General features: G+C 36.0%; 1 pseudogene; it reads right to left on the bottom strand.

The window, feature by feature from the left end:
- Nucleotides 1-16,401: 16,401 nt before the first annotated feature.
- On the bottom strand, nt 16,402-22,068 carry LOC102395645 (annotated as a pseudogene).
- Nucleotides 22,069-23,555: the final 1,487 nt, after the last annotated feature.

Genomic DNA, 23,555 nt, shown 5'->3' with positions numbered 1-23,555 from the left:
CTTCCCCAACACCACAGTTCAAAAGCATCATTTCTTCGGCACTTAGCTTTCTTTATAGTCCAACTCTCACATCCATACATGACCACTGGAAAAACCATAGCCTTGACTAGACAGACCTTTGTTGACAAAGTAATGTCTCTGCTTTTTAATATTCTGTCTAGGTTGGTCATAACTTTCCTTCCAAGGAGTAAGCGTCTTTTAATTTCATGGCTGCAGTCACCATCTGCAGTGAGTTTGGAGCCCAGAAAAATAAAATCAGCCACTGTTTCCCCATCTATTTGCCATGAAGTGATGGGACCGGATGGCATTGAAAGGCTAGATGTTACATCAAAGTTCAACTTTTCCCCTGATATCAAAATTTTAGTAAGCATTTAACTTTCAGTACATTTTAAACAAAAATTAATAATATAGGAAACTGCATCTTGTTATTTTTGTTTTGTTCTGTTTGGTAATGTGTGGTGATCTGTCAGTCTAATTTTCAAATGAAGATTTAAGAATCTGAGTACCTATCAGCCTGTTTTAGGAAAGATGATATCCTAATTTCTTCTTTTAAAAATGCTAACATTTGAAAGACTGTGCATATTACAGATGTTTAGTTGGAAATGTCAATGTGTTATTAACTTGCTAAATGCATCCACATAAATGTAATGTGACAATATTTGTTGAATGAGTGAATGAATTCAGATGGCAGGGGAAAATATGTGTATCTGGAAGGGCTTGTACTTTGGGTAGATTGTTTACTAGCGTGGGGAAAAAATGGCTCTTTGCACGTAAAGGTACAGCAGATTGTTTTGTGGGAATATCCTTTTTGACAGTGATAATAAATTATTTTCAGAGCAAATGCTCCACGAAGGAGGCTAATGCTGCTCTATTTGCTGTTTAGATTTCACGAATTGGGGCTGCCAAAACTATTTAAAGCCTCACAGGATCCTGTTTGTGATAGGCCAATGCAAATTTGATGATCCATCCAAATATATAGAGATGTCGCTCTAATGGTGCAATCATTATTGGAGCTGTCCTCTACACAGAAATTCTTAGCCACTAGTAGTGAATGACAGATGTGTTAATTAAGAGACTGAGGCAAAGCCAAAGTTGATGTTCTAATAAACAGGTCATTAACTTTGGTAATGACCAATTTGAGAAGATGATTGTTATTACAAACTGTATTCTATGAATTATGAGGCCAACAGTATAACTCTGGAGTACATCCAATGGTCAGACTATACTAGCAAGTCTTCTAAAATAAATATTTCTAATAAGTCCCTTTGCCTATTTAAAACCTCACTCATTTACAAAATGTGGCGGATTTATATAAGCCAAAACACTTAAATGATTAAATATAGATAAACAATAGGCCTTTCCTTTGAAAATCAAATGAAAACTCTTGTTAATGATAATTTTAGAATCTGCCTAACATAAACTTGCTACTATGTCAGAACAGCAACTCTTTCCAGAGACTACAAACATATTTCAATAGAGTGAAGAGATATAAGGGAAATAAGAATCATATCATACATATGTTGGAAAAACATTAAATTTGCCCTCTCCTTGAACTAGATAAGAATTCCCTCAACAATATCTATTGTATATTGTTTTAAACATTTTCAAATATGAGTTTTTTTCCTCATAAGAGAATCCATTTCATGTGGAATAGCTCTTCTATAAAGCCCTTTCTGATATAGAACTAGTGTCTATGGAAAATGTGGATGATCTTTATTTCATAAAACAAAAATTTATAAGTCATAGAACATTTTAATATCACTTCTAAATCTCCCATTTAACAATGCAAAGCATTTGCAGCCGTTTCTCATGTGACATGGCTTGCACATTCCCACAGTGGCAACTCCTTTTTGTTTGCTAAAACAACAGCCCCTCACAACCCTGTATTTCTTGTCTCCTCCCACTATAGAAATTAGAAAAGGTAAAATTCCATTTTCCAAATCAGTTTTTCAACCGTAAGTGTCTATTGTCAACCACACTGGGCAATGAAGTATAGGCTGAAGTCTACCAAGAACTTCTGGGAAAGATATGCTTCCTTCTAATAGGCTTAGTGGGCTTCCCTAGTGGCTCAGAAGGTTAAGAATCCACCTGCAGTACAAGAAATCTGGGTTTGTTCCCATCTGAAAGACTTTAGACCTCCTGGAAAAAGGACTGGCTACCCACTCCAGTATTCTTGCCTGAAGAATCCTATGGACAGAAGAGCCTGGACGGCTATAGTCCATATTCAATCACTATAGTCATGTCCAACTCATTGTGACCAGATGGGCCATAGCTCTTCAGGCTCTTCTGTCCATGGGATTCGCCATGCAAGAATACTCGAGTGGGTTGCCATGCCTTCCTCCATAGTCCATGGATAGCAGAGTCAGACACAACTGAGTAACTAAGCATACACAGTAGGCTTAGTGGTACTAGCTCTCTACTGTTTTATTTCTCGAATATAGACAGGAGACTGTATCTGAATGAGCTATGCTGCCACTCTAAAGTATCTGTATAAGGATGGCATATTAGAAGAGTAGAAATATCCTATGTCCTTGAAAACATCATGGGAGTAGATGAATCCATGATAACAAAGTCAAATGTTCATAATACGGATGTTTTAAATCTATACATACTAAAGACACTGTTAATTGAGTTTTAGGCTCATTTCACGGAGGCGAAGGGGACTGAGTACTTCTCCATGTTCTTCAATTCTATCCCATTACTAACCTATGATGAATGACCCACTAGGGGGTGGGGATTGGTTTTTGTATGCAGTCTTAAATTTTCATGCATGCATGACCACTATAAGCAACAATTGGTGTCGGTAGACTCAGAAAGACACAGGAAGAAAGCATGCCAACCACCGCTGGGCATTCCTCTCCAAAGGGAATATTCTTGACAGTTACAACTACCAGTCCAGGTTCCATGAGGCAAGATTCTTATGGGTGCTAACCCAGTTTAAAAGGTTGCCTTTCAGAACTTTCTAGAAAGACAAGTGTGAATATTTATAGTTTAACTTTTTTGAAAAGTTGCCTGGAGAAAATATAGTTCAACTGTGTCTTCTCACATGAGAAAAATAAGGAATAAAGATATTAAATTACTTTCCCAAGAACACAAAGTTACTTAAACGCAGGTGCTAAACTAGAACACATGCCTCCTAAATCCAAAATTAATGTTCTAAACAGCCATAGTTTCCTAAGATGTACATTAATAATGTCATTTTAATTTTTATTGTTTGTTTTTTCTTTCTCTTCCTGAATGAAATTCAAAAACATTAACACATTAAATTGAATTCAAAGTTATTAAAATTGTAACTGACATGTATAAGAATTCTAACATTTTGGATTAAATAAAAAGTGATGTCACAATGTTATTATCTAATATACTAAAAGTAAAGAAAATGAAGTTGCATATCTGTTTATGGCCAAATTTTGATTTTAAAACATTTTCTAAACATGTTTTATTTTCTAGTTATAACAAAGTACTACGTAGCTCAGACCTGGAAATGGGAAAATTCCACACAATGTAGCAGTTATTGTGAAGTTTATCTTTGATTATCATGATTCAGATTAAGAAATTGTGCACATTTCTGACTATAGCCAAAGTCTAAAGAAAATAATGACTGACATAAGAATTATTGTGTAATTATTAAGTATTCAGTTCAGTTCAGTCGCTCAGTCATGTCCAACTCTTTGAGACCCCATGAATCGCAGCACGCCAGGCCTCCCTGTCCATCACCAACTCCCGGAGTTCACCCAGACTCAGGTCCATCGAGTCAGTGATGCCATCCAGCCATCTCATCCTCTGTCGTCCCCTTCTCCTCCTTCCCCAATCCCTCCCAGCATCAGGGTCTTTTCCAATGAGTCAACTCTTCACATGAGGTGGCCAAAGTAAGTTTCAGCTTTAGCATCAATCCTTCCAATGAACACCCAGGACTGATCTCCTTAGAATGGACTGGTTGGATCTCCTTGCAGTCCAAGGGACTCTCAAGAGTCTTCTCCAACACCACAGTTCAAAAGCATCAATTCTTCAGCACTCAGTCCAACTCTCACATCCATACACGACTACTGGAAAAACCATAGCCTTGAATAGACGGACTTTTGTTGGCAAAGTAATGTCTCTGTTTTTGAATATGCTATCTAAGTTGGTCATAACTTTCCTTCCAAGGAGTAAGCGTCTTTTAATTTCATGGCTGCAATCACCATCTACAGTGATTTTGGAGCTCCCAAAAATAAAGTCTGACACTGTTTCCACTATTTCCCCATCTATTTCCCATGAAGTGATGGGACCAGATGCCATTGCTTACTGAATGCCTACTATGTATCAAAAATCATCTGAAAATTTTACATATATGAAACTATTTATTCCTCACAGATAGTTATACTTGTGACTCTTATTTTATGGGCTCATAAGAAAATGACTAAACTGATCCAGTGTAACACAACTGGTCATTGATAGAGAAAAGAGTTAAATAAGGTGACACTTTGACTGTAAAAATGAAAAAAAAAAATTGCATCCCTCAAATTCCTACAATATAAAATGCCACCACTGACTCAGGCAAATAAATGTATTTTAATGAAAATCATTTCTAATTAGACAATTTTGCTGCTGCCATTAGAGCTGCTTCTGACATGTTTCATATCTATTAAGATGATAGACAATAATAGACGCTGATAACAAATGGGATAGCAGAATGTTGGCAACCAAAATTAAAATCATGTTTCCAAAATACTTAAAAATGTGGTCTTTATTTTTAAATAGTATTAGATGTAATCTAGTAAAAGTGGCCTGTTTTCTTGAAGCCACCATTACGTGTATGAAGCACCGTAGCAGCAAAAATTCTAAATTTAACAGGTTATAGCATTTTCCTCATCTTCTCTATCCTTTTACAGCATCAAATCATTGTGAACAGTGAAACCATTCCATCAATTAACTGGCTGCTTTCTGACACAATTCCAAAATATTAGTATGTATTACTATTTAGCTAAATTGTCTATTTTAATTAAATTGGCTGAATATTTTGGTTTTTGGAATTTGTGTCTGTGTGAAGCTTGTCAATATCATTAGAAAATGTTAGTTAATTTACTCTAAATATGAAAGATGGTCTTTTGGATTATATGCAAAACATTAAAATCAATTGGAAATGATCTCTTCAACCTAAGACTAATATTGTCTATGCTACTGCTGTCACTTCAGTCATGTCCAACTCTGTGCGACCCCATGGACTGCAGCCTACCAGGCTCCTCCACCCATGGGATTTTCCAGGAATGAGTACTGGAGTGGGGTGCCATTGCCTTCTCCAAATATTGTCTATAGGAGAGAGAAAAAGTCTGTATGAAAATCCACAGTGATATAGAATATGATAATTTCTAGAAAAATGATGTTAAGTGGCAAGTAAATTCAAGACAAGTAAAGAATCATTTTGATTGGTGTAGGGGATTGAATTTGATGTTTTCAGGTGTTAAAAATTGCATAATCAAAAATGTTTCTGGATGCCTTTGAATACCAGTGAGGACTTTTGTAGGGAAAAAATGAAATGACAATATGATGTAGAAGAATGCTGAATTAGGAGAAATGAAGAAACCACATGACAGAACAAGTGAGTGAAGCACAGCAGTGAAAGATAGTTGGTAAAAATGCAAGCAAAAGACAAGAAAGGTTTATTTATGAGAGTGAGATTATTGGAAATATGTGTTAATCATAGAACTATGCATATTTGTTCATTCTGGCACCTAATAGCTCAATTGGAAAGTGAGATTACTGTTGCAAATAATCCATGGGGGAAATAATCAGGGAAGAGCCTAATGACACCAGCAGAGATGAGAGACTAGGATGGTAGATGTGGGTGTGTTTGTGTGAGTGGTGATAAAAGTGCAGCTATGAAAGCATTTTACAAAAGGAAGAATCAATGGGTCTTAGTATTTGTTAGACATTATGGGAGAGATTATCAGACACAGAGGGAAAATTAACAATTTTGATGTTAGTTCTTGACTGCTGTAGATAATGGTGCTAATAATAACAAGCAGCAGGCAACATCTTTAATCATCAGAGAAATGCAAATTAAAACCACAATGAGCTATCACCTCATACCTGTCAGAATGTCTATCATCAAAAAGACCACAAGTGGATGTTAGCAAGAACATGGAGAAAAAGGAAATTCTGACACTGTTAGGAATGTAAGTTGGTGCAGTCATCGTGGAAAACAGCGTGGTAGTTTCTCAAAAAACTAAAAATAGAACTACCATATGATCTGGCAGTTCTACTCCTAAGTATATAACCAAAATTAAAATGAAAAAACTAATTCAAAAAGATGCATGCATCCCAATGTTCATAGCACCATTATTTATAAGTGCCAAGATATGGAAGTAAATTAAGTGTTCATCAACAGATAAAATGAATAAAGGAGATGTGACATGTACACAAACACACACACACACGCGAATGCTACTAACACATAAATAATAAAATTTTGCATTTGCAGCAACATGGATGGACTTGGAGGGTGTTATTCTAAGAGAAACAAGTCAGATGGACAAAGATAAATGCTGTATGATCTCATTTATAGGTGAAATCTAAAAAATGAAACACACTGGTAAATATAAGAAAAAGGAAACACACTCATAGATATAGAGAAGACATTAGTGGAGAGAGGAAGGAGAGGAGGGAAAAGACAGGGGTAGGGGATTGAAAGGTATCATATATACTCAGTTCAGTTCAGTCACTCAGTCATATCCAACTCTTTGTGACCCCATGGAATGAAGCACACCAGGCTTTCCTGTCCATCACCAACTCCCGGAGTTTACTCAAACTCATGTCCATTGAGTCGGTGATGCCATCCAACCATCTCATCCTCTGTCGTCACCTTCTCCTCCTGCCGTCAATCTTTCCCAGCATCAGGGTCTTTTCAAATGAGTCAGTTCTCTGCATCAGGTGGCCAAAGGATTGGAGTTTCAGCTTCAGCATCAGTCCTTCCAATGAATATTCAGGACTGATTTCCTTTAGAATTGACTGGTTGGATCTCCTTGCAATCCAAGGGACTCTCAAGAGGCTTCTCCAACACCACACAATTCAAAAACATCAATTCTTAGGCACTCAGCTTTCTTTATAGTCCAACTCTCACATCCATACATGACTATTGTAAAAACAATAGCTTTGACTAGATGGACCTTTGTTGACAAAGTAATGTCTCTGCTTTTTAATAAGCTGTCTAGGTTGGTCATAACTTTTCTTCCAAGGAGCAAGCATCTTTTAATTTCATGGCTGAAGTCACCATCGTCAGTGATTTTGGAGGCCAAGAAATTAAATTCTGTCATGGTTTCTGTTGTTTCCCCTTCTATTTGCCATGAAGTGATGGAACCTGTTGCCATGATACTAGTTTTTTGAATGTTGAATTTTAAGCCAGCTTTTTCACTCTCCTATTTCACCTTCATCAAGAGGATCTTTAGTTCCTCTCTCTTTCTGCTATAATGGTGGTGTCATCTGCATATCTGAAATTATTGATATTTCTCCTGGCAATCTTGATTCCAGCTTGTGCTTCATCCAGTCTGGCATTTCTCATGATGTACTCTATATATAAGTTAAATAAGCAATTTGACAATGTACAGCCTTGACATACTCCTTTCCCAATTTGGAACCAGTCCATTGTTCCATTCTGGGTTCTAAATGTTGCTTCCTGACCTGCCTAGAGATTTCTCAGGAGGCAGGTAGGATGGTATGGTATTTTCATCACCTCAAGAATTTCCACAGTTTGTTGTGATCCACACAGTAAAAGGCTGTAGTGTAGTCAGTGAAGCAAGAGTAGATGTTTTTCTGCAATTCTCTTGCTTTTTCTATGACCCAGCAGATGTTGGCAATTTGATCTCTGGTTCCTCTGCCTTTTCTAAATCCAGCTTGAACACCTGGAAGTTCAAGAACAGCATGTGTGTGTGTGTGTGTGTGTGTGTGTGAGTATATATATATATATATATATATATATATATATATATATATCTTTTTTTCCCCCTCTGTATCACTGTGCTGTACACTTCAAACTATCATGATACTATAAATCAACTATACATCAGTAAAAAAAACTATTGTTCTATATCTATCACTATGATCATAGAATTTTTCTTTTTTAGTCTGTTGATGTGATAGGATACAGTGATTTTCAAATGTTGAATAAGACTTGCATACCTGGGATAAATTCCACTTGGTCATGGTATATAATTCTTTCTATACATTGTTGTATTCAATTTGTTAATATTTTATTACAGATTTTGTATCTCTATTCCTGAGAGTTATTTGTCTGTAGCTTTCTGTCTTGAATGCCTTTTGTGGTTTTGGTATAGAGTAATGCTGGCCTCTAAGAACAGGTTAGAAAATCATTATTTCTACTCCTTTCCTCTGAAAGAGATTTTGCAGAATTGGTATAATTTCTTCCTTAAATGTTTGATAGAATTCAACTGTGAACCCATCTGGCCCTGATGTTTTATGTTTCATAATGTTTTTAATTATCAACTAAATACCTTAATAGATAAAAGGGTTATTCACATTGTCTTATTTCATCATGTGTGAGTTTCGGCACAATGTATCTCTAAAATAACTGGTCTATTTAACTAGGTTATAAAATATATGCACATAAAGTTATTCATGAAAGGAAAGAAAGTGAAAGTAAAGTCTCAGTCGTGTCCGACTCTTTGCGACACTATGGACTGTAGCCTACCATGCTTCTCCTTCCATGGGATTTTCCAAGCAAGAGTACCAGAGTGGGTTGCCTTTTCCTTCTCCAGGGGATCTTCCCAACCCAGGGATCCAACCCAGGTCTCCTGCATTGCAGGCAGACGCTTTACCCTCTGATCCACCAGGGAAGCCCCCCAGAGTTATTCATAGTATTTTTATATTATTATTCTTTTACTGTTCATGGGGTCTGTACTGATCTTTTTTATTTCTGATTAGTAATTTGTATTCTCTCTCTCTCTTTTTTTCTTTTAAGTAAGCTTGGTTAGAGGCTTACCAATTTTATTGATGTTTTCAAAGTACCAGCTTTTGGTTACATTATTGTATCTATTGATTTTATGCTTTAAATATTAATGATTTGTGCATTAATTATTTTTTTCTTAACATCTGCTTCTGGATTTAATTTGCTCTTTTTTTCTAGTTTCCTAGGGTGGAAAACTAGATTACTGATTTTAGATCTTTTGTTTTTCTTTCATAATATATACATTTGATGCTATAAATTTCCCTCTAAGGAATTCTTTAACTTCATCACATAATTTTGATTTATTTTCATTTAGTTCAAAAAATTTAAAATTTTTCTTGAAGTTTTTTCTTTAATTCACATGTTATTTAGAGGTGTGTTGTTTAATCTTCAGGTATTTTGAGACTTGCTCTTTTCTTTATTTTCTGTTACTGATTTTTAATTTAATTCTACTGTGGCCTATGAACAGATATAGTAAGATTTCTCTTCTTTTACATTTCTTAAGATATATATTTTATAGTCCAGAAGATCTATCTTGGTGAATAAAATATACCTTTTAATAGTCTGCCTATTTTTTTATACTCTATCAGGAATTAGCAGCAATCCTCTACTATAAAATTTTTTAAAGAAATTAATTTTCTACAAATACTTTTCTACAATAATAAATCAATATATTTATTTATTGATTAAGGTATTTCCTAGAGTTTTTCAAATATCATGTTCAGTCATCTTGAATGTTCATATGGGAAATGTTTTAGTGGTGACCCTGGAAAATTATACTTCCTAATAATATGTTAACAGTGTGTATTTGGGCCTAAATGCTTTCATTGACACATCTTGCTTTCTATATTTACCTTTTGTTTTTTCAGAAAGACCTTGAAAACTAAAAATTACACCATTTTTTTGTTCTTAGCTAAATTTAAGTTACCACCATAAATCAAATTTTTAAATGTATTTTAACATAGTGCCAATGATAAAAATTAGAGTATGATAAAGCCACATATTTTTAAATAATTACAATATTAAACAGCTTTATTAAGTTGATTAATATATAATTTTCTTTGAGGTGTATAATTATAATAGCAACAATGAGTAAGAACTATGTAATAGACATTGCCCTATGTGTTTTACATTAAATATTTTTAACCAAAACAAATCATATTATTATTTACTTTCTATAAGATATAAATCTATCTTATGAGAACTTCGTTCAACGTATATTCTTAGAAATTTGTAAACCTTATGTTCTAACCCAGGTTATATGGCTGGAGCACCCAAGTCCTAAACACTCATATACTATAGACCTTTTTGTATATATATATATATATATATATATATATATATATATACACACACACACACATATATATACACTCATACTACCTCATATTTAAAAGGAATGAACCATAATATTTAGATCAAGATGATGGAATAGGAGAACACAGAACTCACCTCTGCCTACAAACAAACAACAACAAAAAAAATCTATTAAAACATATGGAACAATTCTCATTGAAATCTTACTGGAGACTGACAAAAAGAATCTAGAAATAAAAGAGCTGGAGAAATTATCAAAGTACAGTATTTCATTTTCTTTGTCCAAAATAGTGAGGTAGCAACACAAAATTCATAATATAGGAAAACTTTATCTAAAAAATGAAGGGTTAGGGTTAAGGTTAGTTCTTGATAGTGGTAAGTGGGCTACTGCCTATGGGGTCGCACAAAGTCGGACATGACTGAAGCGACTTAGCAGTAGCAGCAGCAGTGACATTTATTAGGGCAAAAGAGTATAAATCCCACCAATTTTTTCACTCACTTCTATGAATTTGATTCAGTTTAATCAAAAGATTCTCTCCAATGAAAAGCTTAGTATTGAACCCATGGCTTATATTTTGTATGCATATTTATCTGTTAGTGACACTTATTAGGGCAAAAGAGTACAAATGTCAAAAAATATTGGATTCACTTCTACTTAAATTGATTCAGTTTAATCAACAGAGTCTCTCCGATAAAAGGCTTTGTATTGAACCCTTGGCTCATATTTTATATTCATATTTAACTTTCAGATGGTTTTGATAATTACTCTATGGGAAAAACATAATATTTCTTGCCATCTCCAACTGTTCTCTGATTATATTGAGTTTTCTTAACCTTCACTGCTGCATTTGGTTTTTTAGAGTTTTGAAATATGTTTTAGCTTTTTTCATGAATTTATCTTGTCAGCCTATCATAAATTAATTCTTTTCTATTTTCCTTTCTGAATCTAATTATTTATTGCACACTATAGTTCATTTTTAAGTGACATGAAACAAGAAGAGCAATTAATCTGTATGGAATTTAAATGTTATACTTCTAAGATAAACTTGTTTTGCAGGGTTGTAAATTTTTCTGTTGGTATAAGTTACATATTATTTTAAGTTGTCCATCTCTTTCATGTCATTAGATCATTGTTCTGAAGTCTGTAGAATTTTTCTATTTTTATTGAGCAAAACCCCGTACCCCCTCCAAACACAAAGGCTCCTCCATGTCCCCTGCCTTTTGTTTGTGGAAAAGTTAAAGTCTCCCAGGCCTCCCTGAGTCACAAAGAGTGGGCTCAGAAGTTCATGATTAGGACAATTGAGTCACAAAATTTTTCAGAGTCTGAGGCACATTCCTGAGTAGATGGTAAAGAATCTGCCTGCAATGCAAAAGGCTTGGGTTTGATCACTGGGTCAGAAGATTCCCTGGAGAAGGGAATGGTTAATTACTACATTATTGTTGCCTGGAGAATCCCTTGGATAGAGGAGCCTGGCAGGCTACAGTCCATAGGATCCCAAAGAGTCAGACAAGACTGACTGACTGTAACTGCTACCAGAGGGGAACAACTAATTGCATGATGACCAGCCTGTAGCCATGACTTAAGCTGCTCCATCATGAGCAGTCCTGAATCTGTGATTAGGACAATTCGTAGAACTGGACTCAAGAGAATGAGATTAACATTATTTCTGACAATAATCTATATTTTTGTGGGCATCAAAATAATTGCAGCTTTCTCTACCCTTATATGTAAGTGGGCAACTAAAATTGTCAGCAAGAGATGTTACAGACCCATGTTAATATCTTCTATGCTAAGAATACAGCTCCATATGTCAGTATGAAGAAGTTACAGGTGATGGATTCTCACTCTTAATCATGTAGAAATGGAATGATGGTGGACCATGGGGAACTGAAAGCAGCTTTTTTGCCCCTTAACTGTTTTCTCATTTCTGTTCTCTAACCTTATAAAAACCTAATTTTATGATGAGTTCACTAGCTAATTTATCTCCTGACTTATGCTCTCCTGAATGCACACCATGCCCTGCATAACTTGTTGATTTTTTCCCTAGGTTAAAACAAGTAAGAATGAAGAATTAAAAATTAAAGAATGACTAGCTCCCTACCTTCAGCAGTCCCCTTAGCAATCCTGCAGGCAGAATATATGGCAAAAAAATCTGAAGAAAGAAGCAGCCAATCTACATGCAATGAAGAATGATGCAGAATCCAACCTCCTGCCTCAATGATTCACTGAAGTGCTTTCCCTGTTTCCCCTTTAAAAAAACTGTCATGGTTGAGCAGAATCTTTGGAGTTGGCTTCAGAACATGAGTCCACCTTCTCTCTCCAGATTTATGGCTTTTCTGAAGAAAGCAACCTACCTTTCTACCAACACTTGCCCTTGATCATTGGCTTTTGAGCAGCAAGCAGCTGAACCTGAGTTCAGTAACAACCATCCTGCATTATTCACTGATGTTTATGCTACAGAAATTATTTTATATAATTTATAACAAAAGGAAACTTTCTGCCTTATTTTTCCTTTTGTCATATCCCTAGAGTTCTATGAAAATTTCTTCCTGTTTTCCAAATTTAAGGATTCATTCTCCTTTATCATCCTTATAATTCTTTACTACCCCCTTTCAGGTATGCAAATAGTCAAGGTTAACTATTTGTCTATTTTCCTAATTATTCTGTAATCCCACTTTTTTTCTGTTTACCTTAACCTTGCCCCAAGGTTGTAACTTCATTCAAAGTTAATAAACTGAAAATCTTTAAACCTGGGCAGTTTGACATGAGAGGGGGATCTATGAATATGTACATAGTTATTCTTGGAATGTTCTTACTAACACTGACATTTTGTATGTATGAAATTCCTTTCTTTCAGCTCAGGCAAATACAATTGAACATCCCACTTCTAGTGGGAAAAAGAAGGGATAATAGTGTGAGGTGGTGACTGGGAAAGCAGCAATGGGGTGTAGGTGATTACACAGTTGGAATCACTTCTGGATGCCATAAAACCATAAGTAGTCCTTTCCTTTATTCACACTTTGTTTTTAAGTTACCTCAATAACCGGGAGTCTAAAGAGACCTCATGGAGGCCTAATATCCCAGGAGTCTTATTTTATCATTCATTTAGATGTCAATACAAGCACTTAATGTGTTAGATGATTTCTCAGTGAATACTTAATGTGTTGTTGCTGCTCAGTCACTAAGTTGTATCAAACTCTTTGTGACCCCATGGACTGCAGCATGCCAGAATCCTCTGTCGTTCACTCAAGGTACCCAATAACAATATCAAGGTAAACTTTTTAAGAATCATTAGAAGATAATTTAAAATCTGAATCAATCATTCTAACAAATAAGGGAAATTCACCATAGATAACATGGACTTCTATAATGGAGGGGCTATCCATCTCTTTAATTTCCTGTAGTTCATTACTGATTTCAAAAATACACTATTTTCATCAGAGATATTTATTATTAGTGTCTTGCTTTTAACTTACCTTTTCTATATTGAAATGAAGAATAAAATAAAATATTAAACTTTGAATTCAAAATGGGCCTCAGAGGGATAAGACTGTTCACTAACATCCTGACTTCTACAAATGACTAAAAAAATAGAAACATATTAAAGGAAAAAGAATAGCATAAAGCAAGCAGTGAGAACAATCTAAAGGATTTGAAGATGTTTTCTAAACAGAGTTATATGCTAAGAAAGTGTGATTTTGACAGATGTGTAATATGTTGTTTGGCCTACAAAAGGTATTTGTGGTCATTTCAAATAAAACAATCAGATGGCATCAGGGAGAATTACAGTATTTGCAAAGGAATTTTAAATCATCTAATAACCTCTGCAGACTTTTGGGAAGTATTGTAAAATGTTTTGCTAAATGTGAAACATACACATATTTATTCTAAATATTCTTTTTTTAATTCTAACAATCAGCAGTGATTTTACAGTTAACAATTGGCATAGCCCAAACATTACCTGATCAGAACACATTAGGGAAGAGTTCTATAGGCCCAATGGTGTCAGTGAATCCTTTAGTTCATAGATTATGCTGAAGTTCACCAGGTGTGGTGGGGGGGGTGGGCGGTGGTGGCATCTGTGGTAGTGAAGGATTCTCAGGGTGTGGAGTTTTAGCAACAAGCATAACATTATTTAAATACTATAACTGTGCCTATGTGTATCAGCTTAATATCAGCCCTGCTAATAATTTTAGTAGTTTTAAAAGGCTGCTTCAGATATAAATGCATTTCTTCCATGACAGTCAAAATATATGTGTACGGTAAATCATCACTACATAGAATTGATTTTTTTAAAGTAATACATTTTGGCATTTGAAATTTAGAGAGTTTAGTCTCAACAGCATCTAAATCCTTAAACTTGGAGTATGGGTTAATAAAAAAAAAAAATACGATGGATGAGTTGTATGTATGTCAACTAAACATATATATTTCATACACATATGTATGTTTTATATACACATATAAAGTTGTTTCTCTCTGTATAGCATACATATATATATATTATATGATACATGTGAGATATGTATAGCATACACACAAACATCACTGATTTAAATCAAAAGTGTAATCCCCACGCTGGTTCCTACCAGAACTACATAACTTTTAGAAAGAAAATACTCAGATTTTCCACCTTTGATTTTTCATTTTCAATGGTTTCTCATTTTAAGCTAGTCAGAACCTGTTAGGAGAAAAAATAAATCAGAATGCATTATTAGCATGTTTTACAGCAAAATGTATAGTAAATACTACTTTAAAGTTTCTCAAATATAAAGCATGTCAACGTAATTTTATCTATGATAGAATAATACTGTGAAAACTGAAAAGAAAAAAAAAGAGAATTTTATCTAAGCAAAAAAAGGCAAGATACAGTTTTGCTTAACAACATCCTTAGCAATTTGAGCACTATAACAAATGGCATACTATTGAGGATAAAAATTTTTTCCTAGATAAACAAAATTCTATTTTATATTTTGAAATACATAATATTATTTTTAAAGAATTAGAAGTAAATAGAAAAAGTCTGTGTCATGTTATATAGGAACAATGTAGATCTAGATTGTCTCCTTGGAGACTGGAAGACTGGAAAATTCATTTCCCACACCCACCTGCCGTCAGAGGTCCACATTCCAGTTAATGACACAAAACTTGTCCAAGAACTGGAAGATACAAGAGAAGGAGAAACCATTATTCTGCTCTAATGGTAACAGGTACACACAAGGGTGGAAGGTATCTAGGAAGATTGCAGTAGTTTCAGGAGTGGTCCTGAAAAACCACCTGCTTTGGCATTACCGGCAACAGAGATCACTAGCAATTTCCTATCATTTTAAAAATTGTTGATTTCCTCATATCCAACAGTGGTCTTCTCTGGACTTTACTCTCATTCTATCAAAGTTTTAAAAGTATGCTAAGTTGCATCAGTCGTGTCCAACTCTGTGCGATCCCATAGACGGCACCCAACAGACTCCTCCGTCCCTGGGATTCTCCAAGCAAGAATACTGGAGTGGATCGCCATTTCCTTCTCCATTGCATGAAAGTGAAAAGTGAAAGTGAAGTCACTCAGTCGTGTCTGACTCTTAGCGACATACTACTTTCCAAATGATTCTGTATTTTCAAGGTTACTGAAAGGAAATGGCAACCCACTCCAGTATTCTTGCCTGAGAAATCCCACAGACAGAGGAGGCTTGTGGGCTCCAATCCACGGAGTCGCAAGAGTCCCACTCGAGTTAGCAACGGAACAATAAGGACAGTGTGAAATGTTATCAATTGCGGGAAGCCCGGTGAACCTTTACACAGATTATTGTCTCGATTATTGTTCCAATTTCCTCTGAGACTACAATTACTTAAAACTGAATTTAAAAATACACGTCCCTCATGGAAATAGAGAATAAACCTTTTAGGTCAAATTTTAAAACGAAAATCTGCAAGTTACCCTAGTCAGGAGAACCGTGCAGCCCAGTGAAAAAGGCTTATTTCCGACTAAAGTTCCTTACCAACTCTGGCAGTGATAAAGACGACATGGCACGTCTCTCTGCTCTCCCCAACTCCTAGACCAGGGAGGCTCTCAATGAGCCGTCTGCTCACAGCAAGCAGGTGAGAGGGAGGCCCCCGATTTTGTGAAAACCCAGGGAGAGAACGCTGCAAATAATTTACTTCCACCACTCTGCGTCTGAGGCTCACACGCACCAACTGTACATTCCCGGGCCAGCATTCTGCTGGGGGTCTTAATTTCATCTCGCGGCCTCCGACGGCAGCAGAGAGTCAGCCTGGCTCAGGACGAGCTGGTCCTTCTTCTCCTTCTGCAAAACCTGGTCCTCCCACAGCGCCTGGTCCACCTGGTCGTCGGTGAGCACCACGGGCTTATATTTCTCGTCGAAAAGCCGCTCATTGGCCTCCGAGTGCAGCTGGTGGGGCCCGACGATGTGCAGGTGAGCCTGCAGGTGCAGGAACTCGTCGTCATTGATGTCACAGTCACGCATCCGGGCCCCCAGCACCCACCAGCGGCCCACGAAGCCCACATCCAGAATCCGGTCCGAGAAGTTCGTCCCGCAGGGCTGCAGATACCAACAGCGAGCCTGGTAGAGGCTGGCCTGGGCATCGAAGGGCACCTCGTACACCAGCGAGCAGAGGCCCAGGCTCACGTGGCTCAGACAGCCGCGACCACGCAGTCAGAGCAGCCGCTGCACGAACGCCTCTGAGTCGCGGTTGCGAGGGGCGGGCGCCAGCAGCAGGAGGGTCCCCGACGCATCGAGCAGCGCCTCCTTGGAGGCTGCCTCGCTCCGTGCCAGGTATAGTCTATCAAATCCCTTCCCGATAAAATGCCAAACTGGTTTCTATTCTCTAATTTGAATAATAAGTATAAACATTTTTTAAATAATACATATTTCTTAGGATTGTAGTGAAACATATATGAGATTAAGGCATTCAACACAGCATCTGTGCTATTATTTTCATCACTATTATTTTACCGTTGATTGAAACTCCTTCCTGACCCCAACATCTCTGACTAGACAGATATCACAATCAGCCACTGTGTATAAGAGAAACTGACTTCCCATATTCAAGATTTCTAAGAATAGTTTCATCAGCTGCAACTGAAACCACCTTGAAATTGAAAGCAGAGTCATGTCCGGCTCTTTGCGACCCTATGGACTGTAGCTCGCCAGGCTCCTCCATCCATGGGATTTTCCAGGCAAGACTACTAGAGTGTGTTGCCATTTCCTTCTCCAGGGCATCTTCCCGACCCAGGGATCAAACCAGGTCTCCCGTATTGCAGGCAGATTCTTTATTGTCTGAGCATCAGGAAATCCCACCATAATAGAGGGATAATGACATGTAAATGATATAATGTATTTAATCATCTGGGATACCCAGTAGAGTGCTGGTCCATAGTAGGCTTTCAATTCTAATTACTTTCTCTTTCCCATAGGGCTTTTCATATTATTGTACATATTTCAAACTGGTGTCCTTGTAAGAATGTCTGTTTGGTAACTTTGCCTCTGGCATCTCCCAATTCTCATCTACATTGCATTCTATTGTCAAATTAATCTTCCTACAGAAGTCTTCGGAGTATGATATTCCCAATGTGAGAAATTTTCAAATATGCACAGAATAACTTTTTGCCTTTCTCCACAGGAATTCAAAGCTCTGCATACTTTATCTACTTCATTCCTCATTTTTCTAGGACAACTGCATTCAGTTCAGTTTAGTTCAGTCGCTCAGTCGTGTCTGACTCTTTGCGACCCCATGAATTGCAGCACGCCAGGCCTCCCTGTCCATCACCAACTCTCGGAGTTCACTCAAACCCATGTCCACCGAGTCAGTGATGCCATCCAGCCATCTCATCCTCTGTCGTCCCCTTTTCCTCCTGGCCCCAATCCCTCGCAGCATCAGGGTCTTTTCCAATGAGTCAACTCTTTGTATGAGGTGGCCAAAGTATTAGAGTTTCAGCTTTAGCATCATTCCTTCCAAAGAAATCCCAGGGCTGATCTCCTTCAGAATGGACTGGTTGGATCTCCTTGCAGTCCATGGGACACTCAACAGTTGTATCCAATGCTACAGTTCAAAAGCATCAATTCTTCGGCGCTCAGCTTTCTTCACAGTCCAACTCTCACATACATACATGACTACTGGAAAAACCATTGCCTTGACTAGATGGACCTTTGTTGGCAAAGTAATGTCTCTGCTTTTTAATATGCTATCTAGGTTGGTCAGAACTTTCCTTCCAAGGAGTAAGCGTCTTTTAATCTCATGGGTGCAATCACCATCTGCAGTGATTTGGGAGCCCAAAAATATAAAGTCTGACACTGTTTCCACTGTTTCCCCGTCTATCTCCCATGAAGTGATGGGACCAGATGCAATGATCTTAGTTTTCTGAATATTGAGCTTTAAGCCAACTTTTTCACTCTCCTCTTTCACTTTCATCAAGAGGCTTTTGAGTTCCTCTTCACTTTCTGCCATAAGGGTGGTGTCATCTGCATATCTGAGGTTATTGATATTTTTCCCGGCAATCTTGATTCCAGCTTGTGCTTCTTCCAGCCCAGCGTTTCTCATGATGTACTCTGCATATAAGTTAATTGACATTCAATGGTAAGTCCTATTCTTTGGGTTTCTGCCTTTCCTGTTTGTCCTTCTGCCTAAAGAGAATTTCGCCCCATCTTTATCAACTGTAATTATACCCATCTTCCAAAGTTGTTCAAATCTCATGTTGGTTATAAGGCCATGGCCAAAGGGAACCCTCTCTCCTTCTAACTTTTTTTTATGGTTGAATTGATTATAGCTTTCCTTATGTCACAGTAATTTGTATATTTTTTTGTATTCTAGTTAATTATCTCAGCTGTTCTACCATGAGACAGAGGTGAGAACTAGGTTTAAATCCTGGTACAAGAAATGAAACATAGTTAAGACCATTAGCTAATATTAATACCAGGGTTAAACTTTCATGTCTTCTACCTCCTGGAAGCTTTATTACATAACAGGTTTGTCTAAATCTCCGTTTTTATCTTTAAAATAGATAAAAGAGTATTATAGCCTTAAATTCCATGTTTTAATCCATCAATAAATGGTTTATTTTCTTTTCCTTATGTATTGGATTTGTTCTAAAGCCTGATGTTAGAAAAAACATATGTTTTCATTAGGTGTTCATTTTATAATCTATAGTATGCTTTGACACTGTAGGCTTAGTATTTGTTGCATGAATATATATATATAAATTGCAGTCATTACAACATATCTATACTGAATTTCATTAACAGCTTACCCCTTAGATCAGAAGGGCTTCCTTAGTCTTTGTAAACTCTGAGAATTTCCTGTTTCTAGGCTGGTTGGCTGTATACTTTAGTTTATTTTTAACATTGGCTCTTATTTTAATTTCTCCAAATAAGATATTTCACTTAGAATTCATGTGCCAACAGAATATTGATTGCTCCTCTCTTCGTATTCCCTGTGTTTCTCAGATTATCTGACTGTTCACTTTCCTATATGCAAAGCAGTAATCTCATTGGTCTAGCTGACCAAAGGATCACCTTGGTATGTGTTTACCAAACAGAACATTAAATACCACTTCAAAAGGCAAAGTACATTATTCCGCTAAAGGGAAGAGATGCGTTCAATCACACATGAGCATTTTTGCTTGGTTAGGGATTTTTATGTCCAGAGCAACCTGAAAGGGCAGAGTATTTCTCATGCCAAATTTTATAGGACACAACTGACCAATTAAAAAACAAAGGAGTCAGCATTTGTGTGTCCCTTCAGGAGGCATCATGTCAGCAAGTTATTCTTCACTGCAGAGTTTTAACACACCATTAGGCAGCATCTGTGGCCAAACTGATGTTGCTGTGACTTTTCTTTGCTGTTCCCAGCACCTTTGAACCCTAGATCAGCAAAAGAACACCCAATGCCCTTGTAATCATAGAAAGTAACAAGGTTCATTTGGAAGAGCAGTGGACCTGGAATTAGATTACTTATTCAATTTTTCAACATTATTGATCAATTACTTTATTATAGCTCTTGGGGAAATTCCAAATCATGAATGTGTAACAGATCATAATAACTTGGGGAGAAGGAAGAAACAGACATAAAAACAAGAAACTACAACTGAATGCAGAAAGTGAGAGATGACAAAAATACTACAATTTGCCCAGATGTCAGAGGTTTTATGAGCCTATTCTCTATCTGACTTGTTATAGAAGTTTTTCCACTCACTTAACCATTATTACTCTGGAGTTAATCTGCTAGATATCAACTAGATCGAGGTCCTTCTTTATGTCCATTCATCTTAACAAGTACAAAACTAAAATCTTTACCATCACCTAAGAAACTTTCATCTTCATTTTACTATAATACTACCAATACATGCTATTCCACTATCTCTTTGGGACAAATTTTAGTTAACAGAATTATCTGGGGCCATTTTCTTAGCAAGTCTCATAACATGTCTACAATTATTACAAGTACATGTTTTACCATAGACTGTTATTGAATCACCATTTCACCATTTCAGTTCAGACTCAAAGAGCAAAGTCTTTAAAAATTCCATAACTTGCCTCAAAGACAAGCAAGTTGTTACTAGTCCTAATAAAGATCACTACAGATTAATCACTATACAAAATAAATAAAAGAATAGTATCCAAACAGAAAAGCTGGAAAAGACATTAAAAATAAAATTTCAAAATAAGTAATATAACAAGTCAATAAATGTATTTTTTAAAATCCCACCAGTAACCAAATAGGAAAAAACAAAGTAAACCAAATGAATGACTGTTTTCACTTGCAATGTTTAGCAAAGATTCTTCAAGGATAATTTCCACTATTCCTGCTCATATGATTTTTCTGGGAGCATTACTACATATTAGAAATTTCATGTACCAAAATTTTGATTTTAGAAAGTAATCAAAAAGAAAAATTACACATGTAGAAACTGTTTTGTACAAGAATGTTCTTATCAATGATAATAGTTTAATAATAATATATAGTAGTGACCAATGACACTATACTATGTACTTATTTATATTACCTAATTATAATTTTAAAAAACTGAGAACCAACTGTAAGTATAAAAGGGCTGTATTGCATGTAGAAAATTTTAAAAAATATAAAATCTGCTAAAATTATATTTTTTTAAACCAGTGCACTCTGCACTGTCAATTCTAAATGTAACATATAAAGTGCTCCTCTACAGACATCTTTATGTTCTCAACAATTACTATGATTACCACTAAAATTTTTTGATATAGACATCAAATTAAGAATTTAAAAATCATTTGTTATTTTAGAAATACTCCTTTTGTGTCATGTTAGTTTTCCAAATTTCCAGTTATATAGCCAGCCTCCAACACACAGACTCAGCTATGAGTATTTATTTAGACTCATTACCTAATGATTTAAAATCATTGAGTTCAATTCAGGTGTAGGTTGTGACTCCAACTCTTGTGAGGCTACCTATTCCTATATTTACACACTAGTTTTAAGTAAACAATGATAGCAAAGTAATTGTAAAGAGGAAAATGCAGAACTAGAGTTACTTCAATTCTGTAATTTTTTACTCCTTTGGAAGGTACTGGTAAGGTAGGTTTCATTTTGAATTCTTCTCTTGGCTTATAGACAGCTATCATTTCACTGTGCATTCATATGACTTCTAAACTCATCATGAGTGCTTCACGCTCACGATCTCATCTAACTCTAATTAATATCTCTCAAAAGCCCTGTCTCTAACTACCCTTACATGGAGGTTTAGGACTTCAACATATGACTCGCTGCGGGGGGCGGGCGAGGGGGGCAGGGAAGGGTAACAAACATGCACTGCATAACGCATAACAGTTTAGGAGAAAGGGATTTATAGTCTACTTGTGCTGAAGTCAAAAGTATATTTTCAGCTTCATTGAAGTAAATTAATATGTAATCCATTGTTGTTTGCATAGATCATTGCTGATTAAAAAGAGTTATGCAGATTTTTCTCAGTCTAACAGTTTTCTGTAATTATAATGTCTGTACCACACTGCTTTTTTCACCCTGTTGTCTGATGATATTGATTATACATGTCATGTTTAGTCACTCTAATGAGATTGAATGAAAGCTATGTTCAGAAATGACACAGCACATTACATATTCTCTTATATGTGGTCAAGTATATTTGAGAATTTGTTCTTCACAGGTAATGCCCAAGGACTTTGACAAAAGGGGATTGAAATCATTGATGTTTCTCTCATTGTGGGTTGAATTACAATTCAAGCTAGTGCAAAGACCATATTAATCCTGAAGAGTTTCTTAGGGTTGCCTATATCAAAAGAGATATGTGACATATGTATATATTGCTAAAGATATTTAAGCACCTATCACAACATAAAGTTTAAATTAAAATATAGGAATCAGAGCTTTTAGCAAAGGATGTACTCTATGACATCACTTTTGTATGACTAATTTTGACAGTTCAGAACTTTCTGAAACCAAACACGGATGATCATGTAAAAAGCCCAGAGGCTTTTGAATCAAATGAAATTAAGCCTCAACACTGCTGGGAAGTAGATGCATCTTAATCTTTTAGATTAGAGAAGAGTAAAATGGAGGCTGAAACATGTTAAATGAATTGCTCAAGGCCACTCATTAAAAGCATCACTGGCCTTTCTGAAGTATTTTATCAGATGAAAGCCAGACTAATTCCATGGTTTTATTATACTCATTGTGATTAGCTAGTTAGTAGATACTTTCTTTTATCTGAAAAAACTGTAGATTTACGACTTTTGTTTGTAGTCTTAAGGAGTTGGAGAGTGACACAGGAACACAAGTTTATGCCTTACAGTATTTTCAATGTCTAGAAACCACATATCTTGTCTCCCTGTTCCCGATACCAATAACATGTCTTCCAAATTAATGTACTTATATTGACTGAAAGAAAATTCTACTATATTGACCAGAAAAAATATCTAGTATGTTCTCTCACTTTGTTGTTTCCCTTTGCTATACACTGAGGAGAAGTTAGCCCTCTTTCCATAAGTTAGGGAATCTTTTCATTACTTTAATATATTAAAAGGGAATCAGGCCTGGGTAAATTTCTGTGTTTCTGTTTAATGGTGGATTTAAGTATGCCAGTAGATAGCTTTAATGTAATTCCTATGGACTGTATTTTATGGTTTAACAGAGATGAAATATTGGGGTATAATCATTAAGGTTTACTGTAAAGGGAACTTCAGTGGCACACCCTATAGAAGCATCACAGGATAAACTAGAACTTATAAGACTAGACCAAATGCCATGAAATATATTAGGAAACAATTCTCCATAATTTTGAAATCTTTCTCATAT

This window comes from Bubalus bubalis, chromosome 7 (assembly GCF_019923935.1).
Source record: "Bubalus bubalis isolate 160015118507 breed Murrah chromosome 7, NDDB_SH_1, whole genome shotgun sequence".
NCBI classification, from domain to species: Eukaryota; Metazoa; Chordata; class Mammalia; order Artiodactyla; family Bovidae; genus Bubalus; species Bubalus bubalis.
Note: the sequence above shows the minus strand (reverse complement) of the source record. Positions and strands in the feature narration are given on the sequence as shown.